Source organism: Nomascus leucogenys, chromosome 2, assembly GCF_006542625.1.
Source record: "Nomascus leucogenys isolate Asia chromosome 2, Asia_NLE_v1, whole genome shotgun sequence".
Lineage (NCBI taxonomy): Eukaryota > Metazoa > Chordata > Mammalia > Primates > Hylobatidae > Nomascus > Nomascus leucogenys.
Window position 1 is genome coordinate 138,812,087 of NC_044382.1, and position 8,593 is coordinate 138,820,679.

At 44.0% G+C, this 8,593-nt stretch overlaps 1 pseudogene; it reads left to right on the forward strand.

Moving 5' to 3' along the window:
- Positions 1–3,481: 3,481 nt before the first annotated feature.
- LOC100596143 lies at positions 3,482–5,557 on the forward strand (annotated as a pseudogene).
- The last annotated feature ends 3,036 nt before the right edge of the window (positions 5,558–8,593 follow it).

Sequence of the window (8,593 nt, forward strand, 5' to 3'; positions counted from 1 at the left end):
GCCACTGGGTCCTGTTGCAAGGGGGTAAACCCTGGGAATCCCATTGTCTTTACCCTCCAGACTCCTGATGTTGCTGCCTAACACTGACCTGTTGATCATCCTCCCTAACAGGGATTAATTCTCATGGACAACTCCAAACTCCCACTTGAGGCAAGAGGCAAAATTGCTATAGATTAGTGCCTTTTGGAGATTTAATTACTAGTTCTTCCAGATATTTTCCTGAAGATGATAAAGAGTCAAAATAGCTGAGCAAGGTGGCTCATGCCTGCAATATCAGCACTTTGGGAGGCTGAGGTGGGAAGATCACTTGAGCCCAGGAAGTCAAGGCTGCAGTGAGCCATGATCGCACCACTGCACTACAGCCTGGGCAATACAGCAGGACACTGTCTCAAAAACAAAAAACAAACCAAAAAAAAAAAGAGTGGCAGAGTGGCTAAAGAGATTGTTTTGCTTTAACTCTCCTTCTTGACAAAGTTCTTCTTTGATGAATGAATGACTGAAGTTAAAAGTTCACAGGGAAGCAAAAGGAAAAACGAATGAAGTAATCTGGGTAATCAACTGCTGAATAATTTAGAAAAGATATTACATGATGACAAAATGGGAAGTCTGAGCATATCACTTGTTTGCCCTTTGATGCAATTAAGCTTGTGGTCTAATGCCAAATCAAGTGTTGTAAGATTTGAGAATGATACATTTAATTCCACGTGCTTAAAACCTTTTTTTTTTTTTTTTTGAGAAGCGGTCTTGCTGTGTCACCCAGGCTGGAATGCAGTGGCACAATCTCAGCTCACTGGAACCTCTGCCTCCCGGGTTCAAGCAATTCTCCTGCCTCAGCCTCCCAAATAGCTGAGATTACAGGCACGTGCCACCGTGCCTGACTAATTTTTGTATTTTTTCCTACAGACATGGTTTCGCCATGTTGGCCAAGGTGGTCTCGAACTCCTGACCTTGTGATCTTCCCACCTCGGCCTCCCAAAGTGCTGGGATTACAGCATGAGCCACCGCGCCCAGCCAAAACTTTTTAATATATGAACGGAAGAATAAAGTTACCCATTCAATTAGATTTATCAAAGACATTATGCCTTCAAACTGAATAACAAAAAAAATTGCACAAGTTATTTTATCATAATCTGAAATTAAAATGGACATCTATGCCAGAATACTAAATGGTACATTTCTGTTTCAGTGTCATTACATTTTTTTGAATATTATTTTTGCAGAGTAAAAGGATAAGGCAAAGTGTAGTTATTTCAACTGTTATGGAGCCCTCCTCTCAGAGCAATGGCTATATGGGAAGTTATTATTCTGTTCTCCCTATTTTGTGTGTGTTTAAAAATTTACATAATAAAGGAAAAAGTTTTTAAATTTCTTGTCAGACACAGATGAGTCAGACCTCTTCACTTTAATTCTGAACAGATGCAGCCTTCCATCTCTCTCTAAAAGCATTCAGTTTCCTGGAACATTTAACATCACCTTCAAAGAATGCTAAGAGCTCTGAACTGCTCTCTCTGTGTCTTATCCCCTCATTCTCTCTAACACCCTGCTTCTTCTACTGACAGCCTGGGATGGCAAACAGACTCCACAATCATCGTGTCTGTGGTCTCAGTTCAACTTTTTACCAGTCTATAAGGCAAATTGGCTGCTTGCCACATCCAGCTGTAAGAAAAGGCAGGCCCTTCTCCATCGTTGTTTACCCACTAGAGAAAAAAATGCAGAGATGGTGCTTGCAGGCTTAAAGCGGTTTCAGGGAAGTCTCTTTTATCAGCTGAGCTACACACTGATCCCACAAAAAGAGCCAGGTTTTACATCAACCTCTTCTTTTGATCTTCTGTGACCTAGAGACTCACATAACAATAGTGTGCTCTGGCCCCAGACTCTCCAGATTGAATGAACCCTTTCTTTTCTCTTAGTTCCCACTTTGTCTTACTTTTCTTTTTTAACAGCTTTATTGAGATATAATTTATATATCATACAATGCACCCATTTAAAGTGACTAATCCAATGGTTCCTAATATGTTCACAGAGTTGTGCAACCATCACCACAATCAAGTCACTGATTCCCTTCTACTTTGTAAGTATCTCCCTTTACATTTATAAGAGATTCTCCCTTTGTATTATAAATCCCAGAGTGCAGTATGCCCCCTCCCTGTGTCTATGCCTCCCCTATAGCATCTAGCACCAGATGTCAATATCAGTCATTCTAGATGCTTGTAGTATTATCAATCCCCACTTTCGCCCTTGTTCTAGCTCTCTATCCTGTGTTCCAATTTATAGAAAAAAAGACAAATGTAGGCAGAAGAAAAATAATATAAATACCATCATCAAACTACTAATCAAAAAACTCTCTTCTTCTAGCCATGTCCCAATTACTAAGGTTTTGTTCTAAAAAATAAAAAAAAAACACTCAACAATTTTGGCTAATATCGTAAAATGTGTGTTTCTGCAATGAGGCTGATATCACAGATATCACACACCAAATATCTTATGCAGTTGTACCAAGTAAGAGCCCTACCAGAACTTGTTTCTGACTCTTGGATCCCTCAGTCCAATCAAGGACATAAAAGAGATTGGAGACACTGGTAGGTTGAGGATATGGTGACAAGATCTCTTTGGAGAGGGCTCTCTCCTCATCTCTAATACTTTAGAGGATGGATTGAGGTATGCTGCCTTCTATCCCCAAACCTAGTTCGGGAGTCTCAGGGAACCCCTGCAACAGCTTGGAAATGTGCTCCCTGCTATTGGAGACATGAAAGACTGGTGCCTGACTTGGCCTGATGAAGCTCAAGTAGTCTGGGGACTAGGAAGTCTGGAAGCTCATAAACTGCTTGGATGGAGAAGCCAAGAGACCACTACGGCAGCAGGACTGAGCCGAATGATGCGTTGTGTTTCGCAACAGGTGTGTGTCAGGAGGGAGAGTGTGTCAGGGAGGGGTTATCCTCCTTCTCAGTAAATAGGACTATTTACAGGAAGGAAGAGCAGAAAGAGGCTGAGGTGTGTGGTGGATGCCCAGGAAGCAATCCATCTGAGTCCAGGGAGCTGCATAAGAGAGGGCCCAGTAAAAAACCTCTGAAGAGCTCAAGAAGAACCCAAGAGAGAAGCGTCAGCTTCATCATCTCCAGACCCACCCTGGAGCATCAGCTTTAACCATCCATATGTCCAGAGAAGCTGAAGCTTCCTAGCCAAGCAGTGCCCTCCCCTACACCTCTGCTCTCTCCTACCCTTAACCCTGGCAGTTCCAAAACAGCAGTTTGTGAGATAGGAAGGAGGTGAGATGAGAGAGAGCCAGGAACTCACCCTGTCCCTACAGCAGGCAGCAGCCTGGATCAGGTATAACCTGGGAAACAGGAGAAGAGGCGACCAAGGTCAGATCTTTGTTATCCCATGGTCAGGACATTCTAATTACTGAATTGTGAGTGTGTTCATGTCCTAAAGTGACTATAGGATTGTCACATGAGACTGAGTAGAGAGACTGCGGGATTGGATGAGTCTCAAGATGGAAAACCGGGATATTCCAGGAAAGGCTAACCGGTGGTTTGGGGTTTCTCCCCCTAAATCTGGAAAAATGAACATGAACATCCTTCACCAGGAACAGCTCATCGCTCAGAAGAAAGGGGAAATTGGATCCAAAATGGAACAGAAAGCCAAGCAGAATGAGGTGGCCAGCCCACAGCCCCCACATCCCGGCGAAATCACAAATGCACACAACTCTTCCTGCGTTTCAAACAAGTTTGCCAACGACGGTAGCTTCTTGCAGCAGTTTCTGAAGCTGCAGACGGCACAGAACAGCACAGATGCCCCCCACCCCCAATGCCAGGGCGCCCAGTGCCCCTCCCAGCACGCCTACCTCCTGCGCCGGGAAGAGGTCCCTCCTTATCAGCAGGCGGACAGGCCTAGGGCTGGCCAACCCGCCAGGCCGGTGAAGAACTACTCGCACGCCAAGCCCCTGCCTGTGGCGCACCGCCCGGGTGTCTTCCAGTCCCACGACGAGGGTGAGGAGGACTAGAAGCAGTGGCTGGAGATCAAAGTTTCACCCCCAGAGGGACTCGAGACTCAGAAATTGATAGAGAAATTGGCCCCTTTGTGGCAGAAGCAGGCCCCGAGTTAGAAAAAGTGACTATGGAGGACTACAAGGATAACCTGGCGTTTCCATTTTTGCACAGTAAGAATAGCAGGCAATTCCTCTACTACAGAAAGGAGGTGGCTGAGATAAGAAAGGAAGCGCAAAAGTCGCAGGCAGCCTCTCAGAAAATTGCACCCCCAGAGGACGAAGAGGTCAAGAACCTTGCAGAAAAGTTGGCCGGGTTCATAGCGGGCGGGGATCCCCAGGTGGAAACCATCGCCCTCCAGAACAACCGCGAAAACCAGGCCTTCAGCTTTCTGTACGAGCCAGCCCAACAGCCAAGCGTCCAACTGCTACTGACAGAAGCTGGAGGAGTTCCGGAAAGCCAAGGCCGGCTCCACAGGCACCCTCATGGCACCAGACCCCGGCCTGAAGCGCAGGTCCCCTCCTGAGGCCCGACAACCACCTGCCCCGCCTCGTCCTCGCCTGTGCCCCCAGTCATCCCCGCTCCAGGCGCCCCCGGGGAGCCAGCCTCCGCAGCCACCGTCAAGAGGAAGCCGAAGGGCCGGTGGAGGCCTGAAGAGGACAAAGTAGAGCTCTCACCTGCTGAGCTGGTGCAGAGGGACGTGGATGCCTCTCCCTCACCTCTGTCAGTTCAGGACCTCAAGGGGCTCGGCTATGAGAACGGGAAGTCCGTGGGTCTAGCGGGCCTCACGGAGCTGTCGTGCTCCCAGAGGCAGCAGCTGAAGGACCAGCAGGATATGCTTCAGATGTACGACATGATCACGCAGCACAAGCGGGCCATGCAGGATACGCAGCTTCTGTGGGAGAAGGCGGTGCAGCAGCACCAGCATGGCTACCACAGCGACGAGGAGGTGAACAGCGAGCCGCGCACCTGGGAGCACCAGCTGCAGCGAATGGAGATGAACAAGACGAGGGAATGGGCCGAGCAGCTGACGAAGATGAGCCGAGACAAGCACTTCATCGGAGACTTCCTGCCTCCAGACAAGCTGGAGAAGTTTATGGAGACCTTCAAGGCCCTGAAGGAGGGTCGCGAGCCTGACTACTCGGAGTACAAGGAGTTCAAGCTGACCGAGGAAAACATCGGCTACTAGATGCTGATGAAGATGGGCTGGAAGGAGAGTGAGGGCCTCGGCGAGCCAGGGCATCAAGAACCCAGTCAACAAGGGCACCACCGCAGTGGCTGGCGCCGGCTTCCGCATTGACCGGCCGGCCGCTGTCTCCAAGGAAGACAACGGGAACTAGGCCCTCCTCAAGAGGATGATGCCGGCCTACTGCTTCCGGCCCAACCCCCTGGAACAACCCCAGACGGTCTTAGTAATGAGTATTCTGAAAACACGTACTTTTTTGAATGACCAACCGTCCCTGGACTGTGGCATGTTCCGACCTGTATTTCTGCCCACCCCTCCCGTTGTCACTAGTGCCGTGCTGTGTAATAAAGTCCCAGTGCTCATCCAAAAAAAAAAAAAAGAATGAGTAGAGAAATCATGGGACTTCTAGAGTTTTCCTCCAGGGAGAGGAAGTTGTCATCACCAAATGAAGTTTAAGCACACAGTGGTAAGATTATTTTTATTTAAGCTGTGTCGTTGTCACAATCCAAGCACCACACTTGTTCAGCATGCCAGTTGTATAGATATTGTAAGAATGCTTACATGTTTTCAGGCTTCTTAATGATAAATATCACTGTGTTGGACGTTTATTATGTACAAGGCAGTATGGTAAACACATATTGTACCAATCAACATCCCAGAAAAAAAAAACAAAAAACAAGGAGACATGGTTAAATTGGGATTTTCTTAGCAAAGTTTAATAAAGGCATTATTTGCAAAGAAGTGGCAGGTTGTAGAGATGATGCTCTGCCCTGAAGCTAGTAATGGCAGGGCTGTTACCTGTCGTTAAGCCTGAAGGGAAGAGGGTAGGGAGTAGTTTTCCAGAACACAGAAGGAGATAGTCTCCTAGAAAGCTTCTGGGGAGGAATAGTGACAGCCTAAGGCAGTGCTGCAGGGCAAACATTCGGAATAAGTCCCCAACCTCACTCTCAGTCCTCCCTCTGATCCTCTGTCTGGGCACCCTATTGGCTAAACCAAAAAAAAAAGCAAAGGACAAGGGAGCCTCTAGTGGTCCATACAGGTCAGCCTCCTTGGGAGGGAGACCAAAGAGTAGCAGGTGGACAGTGGATCTGAAGGAAAAAATGACAATATCTAGTATAAATACATATCTCATTTAATTTGCACAAGAACACTCATTATTCACATTCTGCAGATGAGGAAATTGAGGTCTAGAGACTAAGTAACTAGTTAAAGGTCAGATGGTTAAGTTAAGGAGTCAAAATTAGCATCTAGCTCTCTCTGGAGCCTATGTTCAAAATCATTGGTATACTATCAATGTCTTATCCTCTAAACATAGAGTCTTTATAAATATTACTATTTTAACTGTCAGTTAAATCATGCTTGCACTGATGTGGTGACCAAGGAAATATTGGCCACAGAACAGAATAGCTAGCAAGTCTTTGGAACAACATAGTTGTTTGGCTGGGCTTTTTTTTTTTAATTTTTAACCAAAGTGCTCAAATCTGGGAAAAATCTCACAAATGAACTGGAAAGGGAGAGTGATCATTAGAACCTAATTTAGGAATAAATCCTTGGAATTTTTCAATCTTTCTTTGGTAAATGTTTCTTATACATGTGCTCCCCCATCTGACAAAGCCTATAGACGTAGATGGAGCATTATTTTTCTTTAGAAAGAAAGCACTTTAAACTTTCAGGTGCTGGAATTAGATATGCTGGATATCACATCAAACCAGATGGCAGCAAAGGTGGCATGATCAGCACAAATGTAAAACATGCAGTTTAATTCTTACAAAAAAAATCCTTCCTGCCAGGTGATTCAAAACCAGCCATGACATGAAACTTTTTTTTTTGAGAAGGCAGAATTCCTTTAATCAGGGAATCAATATCCATAATTTTCATTCAAAATGGTATTAGGTAAAGCAGGTTTTAATTCAAAAACTCTCCTGTACACTTATTTATATATATATATATGTATGTTTTTATACTAAGTAAAATTTGTCCTCATATTTTTATAATGCTACACACACACACACACACACACTACATGTGCTGTACATTTAAATTTTTACATACATAAATTTATTATAACATAAAAAGTAAAATGATGAATATTGTTTAAAACAACTAATATACTTTTTAATTTGGGGGGTTACATAGAGTCTCAAATATTTAATTGTGATTTTAAAAGATCTAGTAAAGACTTCTAAAGCTTAAACACAATTTGAATTTTAAAAAGAATGATTCTTCTTACACAATTATAAATATTTGCAGTAAATATTTTCCTCACAATGCTGTTTTGACCCCATTTTTCAAGTATTAGATTATATTCCTTTGATCAAGTGAAGAAAACTGAATCATTATAAATGACTAGCTGAAAGTAAATCCTGTTCTTGTGTTTCTTTAGCAAATTAAAGATTTGTCCTAGGGAAGATGGCTGGCTTCAGTTCCAAACATAAAAGTCAGGTGTGTGCACACCAACGCATGTGTACTTACACTGTAGCTCCACAGCCCTGAAATGTTATTGCCAGATGTTTTTCTATGCATTTTTAGTGATACATTGATTTCCTTAAAAGAATAATTTGGTATCATCCAGGTGTGCCAATCAGATTAAGACACTGCTGTTCTAGAAGGAGGCCAGGAGTATTTCTTTAATGTAGCTCTTACATGGAAGCAAACATTAGGCATGCAAAAGAACAATCTCTACCTCCTCCCCACCTTATCACACCTAGGTGTCCTAGCTCTGGAAGTCAGAAGTCTGAAATGGATCTATGAGGCTAAAACCCAAATGTCAGCAGAGCTGTGTTTCTTCTTGTTATTTTAGGGGAGTAAATCTATTTCAATGTTTTTTCCAGTTTTCCTGCATTCCTTGGCTCAAGCCCTCTTCCTTGAGTCCCTCTGCCTTCTTTCTCTGTTGTCACGTCACCTTCTCTGTCTGTGATACTTCCACTTCCCTCTTACGAAGACCCTTCTGATTACATTGGGTTTGGCTCATCCAGATAATCCAGAGTAACCTCCTTATCTCAAGAGTTTCAACTTAATCACACCTGCAAAGTCTTCTCTTGCCATCTAAGGAAATATATTCTCAGGCTTGAGGGATTAAGATGTGGACATCTTTGGTGGACCATTATTGTGTCTACCACAGGGGGTAAATTTAAAAAGTATTTGGCAGGATTCCTTAATTTATGAAGATGGTGTGGGATGAGTCAGGGAGACAGTAAATTCTCCCAGGTATATAATTTACTTAATTTTAAGAATAGTGGTGGTCATCCACTAAGGTGAAGCATATTAGAAAAAAAAATCATTCAGGTGTGAAGATTATAATGTTGGGGCATGTAAACTGTATGTGACAACTACAAAACATTTAAGATTACATATGTGGCTTGTGTTTTTTGGCTCATATTATATTTCTACTGGTCAGAGCTACTATAAAAAGTCCTATTTC